Source organism: Aegilops tauschii, chromosome 6, assembly GCF_002575655.3.
Source record: "Aegilops tauschii subsp. strangulata cultivar AL8/78 chromosome 6, Aet v6.0, whole genome shotgun sequence".
NCBI classification, from domain to species: domain Eukaryota; kingdom Viridiplantae; phylum Streptophyta; class Magnoliopsida; order Poales; family Poaceae; genus Aegilops; species Aegilops tauschii.
Genome location: NC_053040.3, coordinates 140,712,318 through 140,730,260, shown reverse-complemented (window position 1 = coordinate 140,730,260; position 17,943 = coordinate 140,712,318).

The following is a 17,943-nucleotide window of genomic DNA, read 5'->3' as shown; positions in this document are numbered from 1 at the left end:
AAGCAATACATAAAAGGAAATGGCATAGCAATGCAACAATTAACAACACAAAGGCAACCAAAAGAAGCCAACCATGATAGACCCAAGGAATTGAATGAAGATCAAAATTGATACATTGCCAAAATAATGAAGGTTTTACATCTGGGGTGTTACACATGTCCCTTTTTATATGATCACAAATGCCAGGATCTCGAATTTCAATTTTTGAATCCACGTTATGTTGAATTCGAATATATCGTTAGGTGACCTTGAAGTTTATAATGGATGTAGTCCTACATTTTGATCTTCCATCTTATTTGAACATTTTAATCCACCCTATGAACATATATATTGTCGTCTACCATATGGAATAAATTTGAATCAATTTTCCTTATTTGAATATGATTGTTGTCAAGTTATACCATCATTTCAATATTATCTTGATAACAGAAAACATGCATATAGCAGTAATCATATTTCACTATGAACTACATGTACCATACGATCTCCAATTTAAATATTTGTATCCATTTTATGTTGTGTTCAAATCACAGTACATTGGTCTAGGTAGCGAGATGTTCGGGATAATCTAAATCCTGTTTTCATATGTATAATTTTTGGCTGAATTGGGACAAGTTTTGGTATAAGCTTCTTGCAAACCGTAGATTCTCTCAACAAGCCTCGTGGTTCCAAGATGGAACGTGTCACCTTTGTGTGTGAAACGATATACGCTGCCTCCCACTTATTTTCTTTACAGAGGCAACATAGAACTATATGAGTGCCCTGTTAAAATTTGGAATTATTCCGGGTTCGTTTGGCCTTTTTTATACACTAGCAAAACACGCCCATGCGTTGCAACGGGAGGAAAAAAAGCATCTTTCATACACACATCCAACAACATCAGCAAACAATATTCTTAAAAAATCTTTATTCACACAATTTCAAACAATATGAAAATCAACTTTAAGCCACTAGTTTACATAGAACTCGTATCAACAGTTTAATGTGCATCATCGTATAGGGGTTGGTAGTGCATTGTGCAAAACAGAGAAGATGATTATGTACCTGTTTTAACCTTTAGGATATGGTAGTTGATAGGAATGAACATCCCCTATAGTGTCAATAATTGATTATGTGAGAGAATCAAACTGTCATATCTACTAAATTTGAATAGTGTAGAAAACATATATAATAGACATTTATTAAATGCCCCACATAGAGAAGATATTAATTAAGTTTACATTTCGTTAAATTTTGAAATTATTCCGGGTTCGTTTGGCCTTTTTATACATTAATTGAGTTTTTGGACATTTAATGTGCATAATTCAAATTTGAACTTCAAGCACACGCTCCGGTGCACCAAAGTTGGTTGAAAAATCACATGTATGTCCTTGGGTGAATTTCTAGGTCCCATGCAAGAAATGGGAATGAAATTTAAACATCTTGGCGTCGTGACTCAACCGAGAACATTGAGAAACTTGGTTTTTAAATTTCTGTAATCCAAAACTCGCCTGGAAATCATGAAACTTGGCATGTTGTCATGTCATGGCACTAACATGCTGTGGTAAAAAACTTGGCCGAATTGGAACAATTTTTGCTATAAGCTTCTTGCAAACAGGAGCTTCTCTCAAGAAGGCTCGTGGTTCTGAGAGGGAACATGTCACCTTTGTGTGCGAAATGATATACACCGCCCCCTGATTTTCTTTACAGAGGCAACATAGAACTATATGAGTGTCGTGTTAAATTTGGGATTAGTCCGGGTTCGTTTGGCCTTTTTTATACATTAATTGAGTTTCTGGTCATTTAATGTGCATAATTCAATTCTGAACTACAAGCACATGCTCCAATTTACCAAAGTTGGCTGAAAAATAACATGTGTGTCCTTGGGTGAATTTCTAGGTTCCATGCAAGAAATGGGAATGAAATTCAAACATCTGGGCATCGTGGCTCGGCAGAGAACATTGAGAAACTTGGTTTTAAAATTCTTGTAAATCCAAAACACACCTGAAAATCATGAAACTTGGCATGGTGTCATGTCATGGTACTAACACGCTGTGGTAATTTTTTTTGCCGAATTGGAACAAGTTTTAGTATAGGTTTCTTGCAAACTGGAGCTTCTCTCAAGAAGGCTCGTGGTTCTGAGAGGGAACGTGTCACCTTTGTGTGCGAAACGATAGACGCTCCCCCCTTGATTTTCTTTACAGAGGCAACATAGAACTATATGAGTGTCGTGTTAAATTTTGGTATTATTCCGGGTTTGTTTGGCCTTTTTTTATACATTAATTGAGTTTCTAGTCATTTAATGTGCATAATTCAAATTTGAACTACAAGCACATGCTCCAGTGCAACAAGTTGGTTGAAAAATCACATGTGTGTCCTCGAGTAAATTTCTAGGTCCCATGCAAGAAAGGGGAATGAAATTCAAACATCTGGGCGTCGGAAACATTGAGAATCTTGGTTTTTTAATTCCTGTCAATCCAAAACACGCATGAAAATCATGAAACTTGGCTTGGTGTCATGACATGGAACCAACATGCTGTGGTAATTCTGCTGTCCGATTTGCGAAGGCGCACACAATAACAATCAACAAAGTCATTTTGGAACAAGTGCTGTCACGTTACAATCGAAAACACAAGTATTATTGAAACCGTGGGCGTTCTACTTATCATTTACTTGCCGCCACGCGTCCCCTTTTTTATTAGCTACGAGGCGCCATGTAGGTAGCTATTTGAGTACGGGAGGCGTGCGAGCAGACCCCTGTGTGTGCTTATCGGGAGGAGAGCCCTTTGACCTCCATTTGCCGCCAACGTCTCTCCCAAGGTCTCCATTAATGGCACCCGAGCTCCTATTTAATGGCGTGGCTATGTCTCACTCGACTGAGATTTAAGAGAGAAAAAACAAAATCTGAAAAGAAATCTTTGCACGGATCTTGATGTAAGATCCGTCGGACCTATATAGCATCTACTGCGACTTATAGCAAGACTGATGAATATATAAGGACCACGATAGTGGATAATAATTGTCTTACATATTTAGGAAGATAATTAAAAAAGCCACATGCGGTTATGCCCGAAACACAAGGGCAAAAGAAGAAGGAAGACGCATACAACGATCTAGCTAGCTGATCTCTACTTTCTTGATGCGCTACAGCTCGTGGAGACTAGTTCCCGCGGCGAGCGACGATGATCTCTTTCATCAGTTCCATGTCCTTAATATGCTGCTTGGCAGCATCCACGGATTCCTCCACCAGCCTTATGTGCTTGATGCGGAGCATGGCATTCTCGTCCATAAGTTTCTTGACGATGATGCTCGTCCTCTTCAACAAGGCAACGCTCTCCTCCATTCCGGCGATCTTCACCCTCAGCAGCTCGCGCCCGGCCCGAAGCTTCGCATTTCCCTCCCCTAGTTGCCGGATGACGCTGGTAGCCTTTTCAAACGAGGCTTTCATGTCATCCTGCAACCTCGCTCAGCCGGAGATCTCATCCATCTGGCTATGGACGATCACATGCATGCACTTGTAAGAGTCCTCGCCTGCCCGCGAGACATTTTCCCAGGCCGCTGCAATGCAGGAGGACATCTCTACTGCATTCGCGGTGCGCGCGGGACATCTCTGCTGCTTCCGCAGCACGGCCGGACCAGTCTACAGCATCGACGGCGCGGCGGGACCTCCGCTCTGCTTCGGTGGCACGGCGGGACCTCTGTGCTGCTACTACCGCATGACGGGACATGTCGGCTGCTTTCGCTGCGAGGCGGGACATCTCTCGTGCTTCCGTTTCCATGCTCGTCTCTCCCTGGTGGTAATCTCTCGACCCAGAACTCACGCTGGCCATGGCAGACGCAAGGGAACAATGTTGAATGACTTGTTTGTTTTTGTGGATGAGGAGTTGAGGAGGAATGTGCAGTCATCTTGGCATAGTAGTATTTATAACCAAGTACTAATACGCTCCTAAGTGGGAAACCGTTTAGGTTGTGATCGGTGTGAACAGGTTTGCAGTGAAATATAGCATGGTAGTAATTCGGAATGTGATGAGACGCAAGCTCAAAATTTATTGACGGTTCTAGTTTCGAAATATGGCACTATTCCTGGATGGCGTAACGTGGGCACGTGTTCTCGACTGTGGTGTACCATATGCCGTGGTAGTTCTTTTCCTACTGCTGTGTATGTGGAATAACTGGCACCGTCGGATACATATCTTACGGTTGTTGGGGCGTTCGACAGGAATAGCCTCGTGGCGAGCTATAGACTAGTCTTTATTTCACATGCATTACATCGACACATATCATCTCTCTCCCTCTTTCCCACGCACACACTAGTCTCTCGGGACTTCTCGCACGCACCATCTCTAGCTCCCTAGGTCGATGCCACCTACATACACTTGTACTCTGAGTTTAGTATGTTATACATGAAGAGAAGAGGTGCACGCACGCACTCGTCCTCTCTCACACATGCATCTGTAGCTACGGATTGTAGTCTTCTCAACCATCCGATTGGCTCTATCATAGGTTCCCGTTGCTCCTTGGCCTTGAGATTGAGAAGTTTAAAACGTGGAGGCTAAGCTGGAGGTGCAAGGTTTTGGTTAATGTGCGGACCGCACACGGCACCAACACGACACGAGATTCGTCTGCCTGGTGCTACTTTGATGTGTCACGTCAACTCGCACAAGTATGCAACACTTCCTGAAATAAGCATATAAGCTGCTTATACTTCTAACCCAAAGGATCTTTATATCCAACAAACACAAAATATCCGTTCGACTGTTGGAAATTAATTTAACTGCTGATCTGATGTCGAAGTAATTGCTGCATCGCCACCAAAACCCACCATCTCTTAAGCTAAAGTAGATCGAGCTAACCCCTATATTAGCATATTACTAAGATAAACAGAAGTCACTGTAGAATCATTTAGGAGGCGAGCTTGTCAATCTGAATGTGGAGGGACACTGTCGTCGACAACCCAGCCCCGGCCAGCAGCTTGGGAGGAACTGTGAAGAAGGTCAGCTCCTGCACAGCGATGTCGTCGGGATCCTTGCTGCTTGTCACCTCGATTTCCACCTTGACGGTGTCGGTCCTGCCTTTAGGATCCCCCGGCGGGCCGTTCGCCCACAGCTTGGCTGCATAGTGCGGCAGTGGGGACGCCCTCGCTCTGATGCAGATGACCGACACGGCGATAGATGTGCCGATGTCGAGCAAACCGCCGACCAAGAAAAACGCGCAGCCGTCTTCCTCCGCGAACAGCAAGAGCCGTGGCTCCGACACTGGCACTTGCAGCTGGACACCTTGCCATACTGGATCATGTGCACGGGCATGGGATGCACGGTGCTGATGTGGTGGGAGAGCGCCGGCGGCGGGCCTTGGTAGCCGTAGACGGGCCCGAGGCATTTGCAGGGCGCGAGCGGACACAACTCTGGTGATCGGCGAGCTTTTGGTAAGTGACGTAGAGCCCACAACCTTCATGCGGGCACACCACCGTCACCGATGAGAGGACCACGTCCATCGCCGTGTTCCGCACGTCGAAGCCGTCGTTGTGCTCGCACTTCTAGCACTGTCGCTGGTTCCCAGGGCGCTCGCCGCGGCAGTCCGCGCAGGCTAGGTGCCCTCCCTTGCATTGCACAAATCAATCGAACAACACAGCAATCAAGAAACCTGCACCTTGCTCGATCAGCCGAACGGACAAGGTGTATTCGAACCTCATACACTAGAGGCTTCAAGGGGCGGAGGCACAAGGGGCAGTGGAGCAAGGTGAGGTCCATAGAGACCATAGAGAGCTCCATCTTTGGGTCCTGATCCATTGGCATGATCTCGCCCTCCTGGTGCAGAACCATCTCTCGCTTTAGCGCCGGGGCATTACAAAGTTTTACCGTCACATATTCATACTACTTCAAGGTGCATTAAATCAACACATGCAAGTATCAAAGGAAGGTCACGACATGCATGCATGCATTGTAATTAATGCATCGATAAACGCAAATTATTGAAATATATCGAGTGCACTGCTTTGATGTGTCGCATCAACTCGTACAACAAGGAGAAGTTTGATTACAATGCCCTCTCCCTCGCCCATGAGTGTGGTGGCTCACAGGACTAGGAGAAGCTTTCGCTACACACTCTCCCTCCCGCACGCGGTGGACATGCAGTAGTTCATTCGGTGTCAGATGACCAGAAGCATACTGTAGTACTCCACTACAGTAGTACCATCATTGTTCGACTTCCCGAACAGGCGAAGAGCCAAGCGCAACCCAGACGCTCGTGTGGCAGTTTCATGTGTAGGGGAGGTATAGTGACATAGTCTAGGATAGCGTGTACCGTGCCTCTAAGCTTTAAAATTGTTGGAGTCGGCTCCATGCTATGAGGTCGTCTCGAAGCATATTTTGGATTAAAATAATCTTCTGCCCTACCTATCATTCTGGTGATTGTAGTTTGCATGCTCATTTGGTCAAGACAGGAATATATATTTCAATTTGTGGTGGGGTAAATGTTAGAGGTTGCAGCAAATATATTGTACACTGCGGGTCTTTTGGCCAAGTTTAGAGGCAAGCATGTGGGGCCAGTGCTATGATGTGTCGCATCAACTCATGCAATGAGCAGAAGCTTGATTTTACTACTACATGCCCTCTCCCTTTCCCATGCGCACAGTGGCTCGTAGACGAGGACAGGCTTTTGCTTACTACAAGAAGCTATCCCTCCCGCACGTGGTGGACGGACATGCAGTAGTTGATTTGATACTGTCGAAGTAGTAACATCAGTGTCCGTCTTCTCAAAGCGGCGAAGAGCCAAGCACAACCCGAACGTGGCAGTTGCGAATGCTCGCGTGGCAGTCTTTATGTAGGGGTGGGGCGTGGTGTGGAGCCTTGGAGCACGCATATAGCCAAGCTATTGCATGAGACAATATTGCCATGTAAGAAGGCTATAAGCCCACAATTTTACTTTCTCTTAATAGTATAGCCCTATAAACCGGAAAGGAGAGACTACTCCCTCCGTTCCTAAATACTCCCTCCATTTTTATTTAGTCCGCGTATTAGCTTTGGCAAAAGTCAAGCTTTATAAACTTTGACCAAGTTTATAAAAATATATATTAACATAAGCAATAACAAATCAATACAATTAGATTTATTATTGAATGTACTTTCACATCATATTTATTTGTTATGATAAATGTTTATATTCTTTTTTATAATCTTGGTCAAACTTTATGAAAATTTGACTTCAGTCAACTCTAATATGCAGAGTAAATAAAAACGGAGGGAGTATTTGCCTTTCAAGAGATTTCAACAAGTGAGTACACCCTAAATGAGTGCATACGGAGCAAAATGAGTGAATCTACACCGTAAATAAATACTACGTAATTCTCTCGTTTTCCTCTCCGCCTTGGTCGCGGTGCACAATATTGAGTACACTACTACTGACTAGTCTCTTTTTGACACGCATTTACGTTGATACGGCTTGGATGCCAACGAGGCAGAGGGTAGCGGTTCCCGAAACGTTGAATGATCAATGATGCCTCTGCATTCAATTAGCATGCAGAGGTAGGAGTAAGTAATTGGAGAAGCAGAATGGAGCCAGAACGATGTGAATGCAACGCAGTTTGGACTCTCATAAAGGCGCCCCACCACTCCAATCCATCTACTCCTAGTCTCTGCGCAACACAACCCACTCCAATCCAAGACCAAGACCAAGTGACCAGAAGCCAGAAGCACCTATGGCGTCAATGGATGCAAGCGGCAGTTGGCTGTGCCGGATCTTCCAAGACGCCGGCCTACAGCCCCGCACCGTGCAGCGTTTCCAGACGGTGCTGGCGACTGTCGGCGTCATAGCCCTCGTTGACGCCGACTTTGCATCTTGCATGTGCCGGATGATGCTCGACTCCATCTGCAAGTTCATTGCCGCAAGAAGCGCGCGGACGACCTTGCCGTACTGCTCCAGCCCGCGCGCCCAGGTACCTTGTTGCCTGCCACCCTCATCAGCCTCCAAGGTGACGAACTCTTTGAAGCACTGGTGGCCCTGCAGCTGCCAAAGGTCGCGACGAAGAATGTGCACCTCAAGGCTGCACTCGCCGCGCAGCACCTCGCCATGCAAGAAACCGTTGACCTGCACATCCACATCTACGAGGAAATAATCTACATAGGCAACTACAAGGCCAGTGAGGACAGAAAGACGTTGGCCTTCTTCCAGTGGCTGGAATCTTTGGACGCCATTGTTCAGAAGCACATCGACCTGGCCATGAAAGCCGATGGTACTTAGCCGCCCTTCAGTGGGCTGGTGCCCTGAGTCGAGGAGGTGCACGTCGTCGATGGATGCCTCTTTCTTCTTGCCTCCTATAACTAGCACTGCATCGCCTTGTGGCCTTAACGTTTTATTAGTGTATGACATTTTTATTCCTGTCATAAATGACATGTGTGATTCCTTGCTCTTATTTGGCGTAAATTATATGTAGTATCACTGTCTTCGACCTGGTGTACTACCTAGGTCCTAGTTTATTAGTTCCTTTTGTAATTTGTGCTAAATTTTGACCAAAGATTTAACTGACAAAATGTTAATGCATGTCAACAAAAATTATATCATTTGATTTGTATCTGAACATAGTTTTCAATGATATAATTTTGGTGTCATGCATGAACCTTTTGTTAGTCAAATTTATGGTCAAAATTTGGCACAGATTATGACGGGTAGCAATAAACCAGGACGGAGGTAGACTGGTCCGTCACCATCGTGTTTTGTGTCTAATTTTGACTTCAGCAACCCAACCTACATGGAGGGAGTGTTGTATATATTGGCGCGACAACCAAACTTATATATTCAAAACTGAGCATTACTACAAGTCACGAGTTCAAAAAGAGAAAGTGGATCAAGTACAGCATGTCTGTGTCGTTCGCGTCGCACCCCCACACGGTCGCGGTGCACAATGTAGTAAATAACTAGTCTCTTGTTGACCCGCATTTACATTGATACGGCTTGAATGCAATAATCCTACACCTACGAACGCCATACGCAAAGCTACATGACCTTCTAAACTAATATAAACATCCCCCTTGATTTTCAGGGGGTGGGACCCTCCCTTCCCTAAACACCAATCATAACTCTCCACCTTGGTTTTTACGTAAATGTTCATAACTAATCTACGTAAGTCTAGCATTGCCCGCTTGAATGCCAAGGAGGGAGAGGGTAGTGGTTCCCGAGACATTGAACGGTCAATGATGCATCCTCAATTAGCATGCAGAGGGAATTAATTGGAGAAGCAAAATAGAGCCAGCACGGTGCGAATGCAACCGAGTTTGGACTCTCATATAGAGGCGCCCCACCACTCCAATCCATCTACTGCTAGTCTCTATGCAACACTGCTCACTCCAATCCAAGACCAAGTGACCAGAAGCCACAAGCACCTATCGAGGCGATGGACGCGAGCGGCAGTCGGCTGTGCCAGATCATCCAAGACGCTGGCCTGTAGCCCCGCACCGTGCAGCGTTTCCATACGATGCTGGCGACCGCCGGTGTCGTAGCCCTTGCCGACGCCGGCTTCGCCTCTCGCATGGATGACATGATGGTCCACTCCATCCGCAAGTTCACCGCTATCAAGAAGCGCGTGGATGACCTTGCCGTACTAGTCCAGCCCGCGCGCCCAGGCTCCTTGTTGCCTGCCACCCTCATCGGCCTCCAAGGTGACGAACTCTTTGAAGCACTGGTGGCCCTACAGCTGCCGAAGGTCGCGACGAAGAATGTGCACCTCGAGGCCGCGGTCGCCGCACAGTGCCTTGCCATGCAAGAAACCGTCGACCTGCACATCCACGTCTACGAGGAAATCTTCTACATAGGCCACTAGAAGGCCAGCGAGGACAGAAAGACATTGGACTTCTTGCAGCGGCTGGAATCTTTGGATGCCATTATTCATAAGCACGTCGACCTGGCCACGAAAGCCGCTCCTACTTAGCCACCCTTCGATGGGCCGGCGCCCTGATTAGAGGAGGTGGACGTCGTCGATGGATGCATCTTTCTTCTTGCCTCCTGTAACCAGCACTTCATCGCCTCGTGGCCTTAATGTTTTATTAGTGTGTGGCATTTTTATTCCAATCGTAACATTTTCACTATGAGGTGGGGCCGCAGTTGAGCAAACCAACCATCGGCAAATCCTCACCCCTCCCACCGCGCATCGACTGAGTTTAGAATTAGAAGAGAGAAACGAGGGAGAAGAGCTAGCTGTAGCACGGACGCTATTGTCAGATGGGACTTGTGTTGATAGAATAGGAGTACTAAGCACTCGTACCTCTTTTTTTAGGGAAAAAGTAGCCGTACGTCTAGTACCACTAGTTGGGTGCATGCGACCTATACCTGTCATCACTTTAGGTCTCCTTTTCGAACCGCAACTACGCTTCATAGTACATTTTTTTCACGCATTTATCCTCCTATATGCATTCCTAGGCTATTTCCACATGCTCCCTTTAGCCGACATGTGGGACGTATAGCATCTGGGTCATAGTGCATGCACAACTCGAAGCATATGCAACCATGTCGGGGTACTTTACATTTTAGACCTCACGAATTACATGCAAACCCCCGACAGAAGAATAAATAAATAAATGAATTAATACATGAAACTAGATTATTTTCGTAGAAACCGGAGCACGTTCATTAAATTTTGGACATAACACATTTATAAAAAACGACCGGACCTAAACCAGTCTAAGGGCCTCTTTGATTCGCAGGATACTGAAAACACAGGAATGGGGAAAGTATGATGGCGATGAACCGAGACGAGGAGGAACTCTAACTCAGTTAGAGGTTAGAGTTAGATTCTAACCCTGAACTAACTCTAACCAAAGAGGTGTTTGGATGGCAGGGTTACATTCACAATAAATGCTCTTTCTCAATCATTTGACTACTTTGGACCCTATTTCCTGCCGGATTTGGTGTGGTCGGCTCTTGTGTGGCCTCCTCCCGCTCACAATTGACATAAACGAACCATATTTACAAATCAAGCATGCAAAACATGATCAATTTTATTTTGTCCATATAAATGAGATATCCCACTTAAACATACAAGTCGTCAATAGAGCTTCACAAAAACAATTACATTCCATGAAACAAAGCATGAGCTAACTCATCATGGAAGGCATTCACGATAGGGAGGGATCGCGGAGCCCCTGACGCGCCCAGGGAGGAGCTCGTCATCGTCGCTCTGGATGAAGGCTCCGTAGAGCCCAAGCCCCGGAACCCCTCTGACACCGGCGCTTGTGAGTTGAGGTCGAGACCGGCATGGGTAGCAGTGCCGCTTGCCGACGACTGTGAATCGAATCTTTGGGCCTCTAGAAATAATGCAAGCCTAAAACTGAAATACCTAGAAAGGTGAACTGAATCTTTGGGCCTCTAGAAATAATGCTAGCCTGAAACAAAAATACCTAGAAAGGTGAACTGAATCTTTGGGCCTCTAGAAAGATTTATTACCTCCTCAAGCAACATTAAACAATTCCATGCGTGCACCACAAATCTATAACGAGTTTAATCAGGATCTACTTTTCCAAATCAGAATCAGTGCTAGAGCGAGCTAGATCAATGATATGGCTATGAGACAGAGAAGGAACGAACAAACTAACCCCTCTGGCGACATCCCTGGTAGATGCGCCGCCGCCGTGCACGCAGAGGGAGAGAAACGACCGGTGAAGGGGGAGCCGGCGAGCTTCAGAGGCTGGATGGAGAGGGCGGCCGGAGGAGAGCGAGGGCGGACGGAGGAGGGCGTTGGTGACCGGAGGGTGAGGGTGGCCAGAGGAGGTAGAGGGCGAGCGGCGGAGCGGCGCTTGGGCGGGCGGCGCAATGGGGAACAGAGAGGAGTCATGCGAGGTGTTGGGGAACGTAGTAATAATTCAAAATTTTCCTACGTGTCACCAAGATCAATCTAGGAGATCCTAGCAACGAGAGATAGGGAGTGCATCTTCATACCCTTGAAGATCGCTAAGTGGAAGCGTTACACGAACGCGGTTGATGGAGTCGTACTCGCGGCTATTCAAATCGCGGAAGATCCGATCTAGCGCCGAACGGACGACGCCTCCGAGTTCAACACACGTTCAGCCCGGGGATGTCTCCTCCTTCTTGATACAGCAAGGGGAGAGGAGAAGTTGAGGGAGAGCTCCGGCAGCACGACGGCGTGGTGGTGGAGCTTGCGGTTCTCCTGCAGGGCTTTGCCAAGCACTACGGAGGAGCAGGGGGTGTTGCAGGAGGGAGGGGCTACGCCAGCGAAAGGGAAGAGGGGGCCGGCCCCCTAGATGCATCTAGAGGGGGGCGGCGGCCAGGAGGAGGAGACTTGCCCCCCAAGCAAGCTGGAAGGCACCCCCGGCGACTGAAGCTGGACTTCCCATATATTAATCTTCATTTCTGGACCATTCCAGAACTCCTCGTGACGTCCGAGATCTCATCCGAGACTCCGAACAACCTTCGGTAATCACATACAATTTCCCATAACAACTCTAGCGTCACCGAACCTTAAGTGTGTAGACCCTATGGGTTCGGGAACCATGCAGACATGACTGAGACATCTCTCCGGCCAATAACCAACAGCGGGATCTGGATACCGGTTCCCACATATTCCACGATGATCTCATCGGGTGAACCACGATGTCGGGGATTCAATCAATCCCGTATACAATTCCCTTTGTCCATCAGTATGTTACTTGCCCGAGATTCGATCGTCGGTATCCTCATACCTCGTTCAATCTTGTTACTAGCAAGTCTCTTTACTCGTTCCGTAATGCATGATCCTGTGGCTAACTTCTTAGTCATGTTGAGCTCATTATGATGATGCATTACTGGGTGGGCCCAGAGATACCTCTCAGTCATACGGAGTGACAAATCCGAGTCTCGATTTGTGCCAACCCAACAGACACTTTCGAAGATACCGGTAGTGCACCTTTATAGCCACCCAGTTATGTTGTGACGTTTGATACACCCAAAGCACTCCTACGGTATCCGGGAGTTGCACAATCTCATAGTCTAAGGAAATGATACTTGACATTAGAAAAGGCCTGGCAAATGAACTACACGATCTTCTGCTATGCTTAGGATTGGGTCTTGTCCATCACATCATTCTCCTAATGATGTGATCCCGTTATCAACGACATCCAATGTCCATGGTCAGGAAACCACAACCATCTACTGATCGACGAGCTAGTCAACTAGAGGCTTACTAGGGACATGATGTGGTCTATGTATTCACACATGTATTACGGTTTCCGATTAATACAATTATAGCATGAACGATAGACAATTATCATGAAGAAGGAAATATAATAATAACCACTGTATTATTGCCTCTAGGGCATATTTCCAACACGAGGGGGCAGGGAGGGATCTAGTGTGGGCAGGGGAGAATTTTTAGTTTTCTTTTAGTGGGCCCCATGAGAACTAACTCAATTAGAACCTCTCCACCGGGCTAGTTTTTTAGCTGGGTTAGAGCAAACTAGCTCAAACTAACCCCTCCTGTTTGGGTACATTGAGGCTATTTCAGCCCAAACTAGCCCAAACTAGGTCTAACTCAGGGATCCAAACAAAGAGGAGTAGTACTGTACATGCTACGAACTGGAGTGTAGCACATTGTTTTCTATGGCCATATTACCACATTGTTTTCTATGGCCGCCTGCTGGTTCACTGGGCTGTCGTGGTTCGCACTCCTCCGACGTGAGTGGTAGTAATAGTATATACACTATATATACTGCATGATTCTTTGCTCCTTCTTACATACTTCGCCGACATGTGGGAGAGCCAGCATCCGGGTCGACATGCCATGCACTAGATTAGAGTGCGGAACGGAAGGGGTCATCACCCCGGTCGTAGCACGTAATTCATGACTATAGTGAGTAGTCATATCATAAGACCCCGTCTTTCCAGCAGTAACGCACCATCAAATCGCACTGCCCTAAGTTTCCAGCAGTAAGTTCAATCCGCTACTCTCTCACCCTCCTCGCCTCTCTGTCAAACCGCCTACGTGAAAACTATCGCGCGTACTACCCGGGAAAAGCCCCGCCCTCAACTTTTAACTACGCGAAAATAGTTCGAGCTTGTTCTTTCTATATAAATACTAGTACTGTATATTTATTCACCCGTGGGGTTGTTCAATTAATGGAGGGCCGGGGAGCACAAGTGAACAATACGACTACTACTAAGTAGGAGTCGTACAGTTAGTCACGTTAAATAGAGAGTTCCTTTTCTTTAATGCCAAGTACACAAATTGAAATGCTTGTTGTGGAGAGAAAAATATAATCACTCCACTATATATGTATGCAGGGGCCTGAGCGCTTGCTTTACTAGGGTTGCTCTCTTCATTCTCTCATCCTCTCCAGATCTAAACAAGACAGCGGTAGCGACATTTTCTCTCTGCTCACCGCTGGTCATAGATCCGGCCGGATCCCTTCGGCCGGTGTGTGTAGAGGACTAGGTTCATCATTCACGTGGTCATCGCCGGCGAGGGAGGAAACCCACAGCTACCGGCGGGTCCCGATCCTCTGCCCGTGCCGTTCTCTCTGACACAGCACTGGCTCGGGAGGTCCTCCGACCCTTCTTCCTCCCGTCCGTATTATGCATAGATCCGACCTACCGCCGCCGACATCCCGACGACCCTCAGGTATAAGTTCTTCGAAACCGGCCTTGCTCTACTGCCCCAGCTCCCCATGTGTCTGCATGTGCAACTTTTTCTACTTCCATCAGCTCTTCCAAAGCCACCTAAATTTTTAGTATTATTAGAGGTAAAGCTACTTCATGCAGTCGAATCTAGGACTTGGTTCAAACAACGAAGAAAGGGAGGAAAGTCGTAGCATGAATCTAGGACTTGATTCAAAGAGGAAATAACATGGGGAAAGTAGTAGAGACCGGATACCCAACCGGTCTCTTGGTTTAAAAGGGAAATAAAGGGAAAACGCAGTACAAACTAGATAAGGAACAAATCTATTATTGGTTGAAAAAAGGATAGAAAGTGGCGGCTGGTGCACAAGTCAACAGAGTATGTCCAGGATTAGATTTGCTGCCCTCACATAGTAAAAGGTCTCCATGATTAGATTTGCTGCCCTCACAGAGTATGAACAAACTCGGCATAACCAGTTTATGCCTCCTTGTAGGTACATTGTGCTGATGTGTCCACTGTCGCATGTCCTTATACCAACTTTTTGCTGTTGTTCATGTAAGGGCGCATGTAAAATGAAGCGATCACACTGTTACCTTAAGGACATGTCTAACCAGTGTTATTGTTAATCTAATGCCTCCAGTGATATGATGCAATTAAACTATGTTACAAATGGTACTCATGTTGTTTTCCCCAATATGATAAGTAAGTGGCTTCTTTACGCTGCTGAGTGTCCTGGTGTCCCCACGGTCCCATGCCCTTAAACCACTTTAGCTGTTGTTGATCTGCTGTATCTGGTAAACAAGCAATGCCACCATTAAAGTAATCCCATATTTGGCGAATGTCATTGTTGATCGTAATGCTTCCGGTAACATGAAGCATTGCTGACGTTTTAAAATTTCTACTGTCCACGCGTGATTGCCATGAACATAATTAAGATGCTTCTTTTCATTACGTGTATGTTTCGTATCTTGTTATTGACCAGCAACCGTTTTCTTTCTATCTTTTTGTGCAGATAGGGATATCCATTTCACCTTGTTGCTATTGTGAACTTTTGGTGAACTGCACAAAACACTTTTTTTGGAATGAGTCTCTTGTGCAGTTCAACTAAAATGTCACGTGGGCAACATCTCTCAATTTTGGTGGAACCGCACAAAATGGTGATTATAGTTTCCAAAATCTCCATCAAATTCTGCTGGTAATCTCGTGCAACATTTTATTAGCCTTTGCAAGATGAGCTATCACTGTCACCACAAAGGCACTTTATTTTAGTGGAACTGCACAAAAGGATAAGCAAATTATAGTTGCACCTTACATGAGCAGGACAGCCAACCTTAATGTTGCTCAATTTTTGTGCAACTGCTAAAGAAGAACCTGCCAGCTCACGAGAGCAAGTACTTCTTGCTAGCTGAATGATGCAATCTTTGCTTCATTTCTGGTGAACTGCAAAAAAAGTCGCATGAATTGAATCATCAAGTGGAGCTGCAGGTTGATTTCAAATTGTGCCAGTATTATAGTAAGCATGCTCTTTATTATCTGTGTTGTGCAAACAGGAGTACTCAACTACAGATGTTGTGATGGTCAAGAGCATTCACCAAGTTCTTGGGTTGTATGACACGGCTAGCCAAGATGGATATAATCCCGACATTCACTTTATCAAAAGGCTCTAATGGGTTGGTTCTGAATCTTGCAAGTTGGGAATCAATGAGATGTGTAGGCATCTTTGTTGTACTTATTATTTGAATCTTATTTGTTGGTTCTGAATCTTGCAAGCTGGGAATCAATGAGATGTGTAGCCATCTTTATTGTACTTATTATTTGAATCTTATTTGTTGGTTCTAAATCTTGCAAGCTAGGAAACGCGGCATGATGATGCAGAGGACAGCAACCATAACAAACAGTTCAAACTTGGTAGTATTATCTATGTGAAAGTGCGACAAATGTGCTGATCGTGTGCGTCCTGAGAATAATAATTCTAATTGTCGTGCATGTTGATCCTATAGCACTGATAGAACGAGCCTATGCATTGCTTCTTTTAAGACTAAATTTTAATTAAAGCTAATTAAATTTAAGTAAAGTGACCACTAACACTTGTTATTACAGTACTAATACAGATCCGCTCGTGAACCGATGTGTGGCCGGAATAGGTTTCTTAATGGAGGCGTTTGAATGCGCCGAGGGTGCATGTTCTGTCGGGCGTGCAACGGGCGAGGGAGGGGTAGTAACTGTTGTCGCCTACACACACTCAGTTTACTGTTGAATTCAGTTCCCCAAGAGCTGAAAAACAAACTGCTACCACCGCCTACCCACTCGTTCACTTGAAGAGACTCCAATGGCGATCCAAGGGTTGAGCCTGCTGGATATGCACTTCAGCAAGGAGTTCACCTTTGAGTTCACCGTTCAGTCCCATGGCTGCACCAAGTTGAATGTGATGTACACCAACGATCCGGACTCGGTGAAGCTCTGTCTCGCCGAGTTCAAGAAGTACCTACAGGACAAGAAAGCACAAGGTCACAGGACAAGACCTTGTGCCCATCCATTCGTCTCCTGACAGGGACCAGCGGATCACCGTCGCCCAGGTATGCGTGCGGGACGAGGTTCTCGTCTACCACTTCTGTAGGGCCATCAGAGGTTCTGGTGCATTTGGTCATTTCATCGGCAGCGCCGACTGCACCTTCGCTACGGTGGAGAGAAGGAATAACACAGCGATTCGGCCATCTGGTGCAACAAGCTTGTCGACATCCAGAAGCAATACAAGATCATCAGCAACGGGCAGGAGAAGGACTCCGTGGTTGACCTCGCCGAGCCATCATCGACCCCTGCTACGCCAACATGAAAGAACATAATGATACCAAGGACCTAAAACACGTGGGAGGTACCTCTGAATCTAGCCTACATAACCTACGCGGCCAAGGACGCATACGCATGCTACGACATGTATAGGCGGATCTTGGACATGAGGACGTGTCTACTTCCCGTAACCGACGAGTACACGGACAGCCACAGCATCATGATCAAGCGTGCCAGGAAGGTCTAGATGTTGTACTTTATCTATTTAAGCACCTTTATCATCTGAGTGTTTCATGCATTAGCCTATGTGTCGTAATTATCTGTTTTGTCCAAAATATTTCTTCTAAGAACCAATTAACATGTTTGTTTTTTAGTGGCTATTTGCTTATGTATGTAACTAGTTCACTCAGTTGCCGTGCTTTGAATCTCCTTCCTCCCAACATATTCCCCTTCTCAGGTGGACCCAGCAGGTCATCTGGGACCAACCACCTACCCATTTGTATTTCTTTATTTTGTTCAATCTTTTGTCCTCTTCCTATACAGTGGCTGGCGGCGCTGCCGCGCACGCCTCGGTGGCCCAT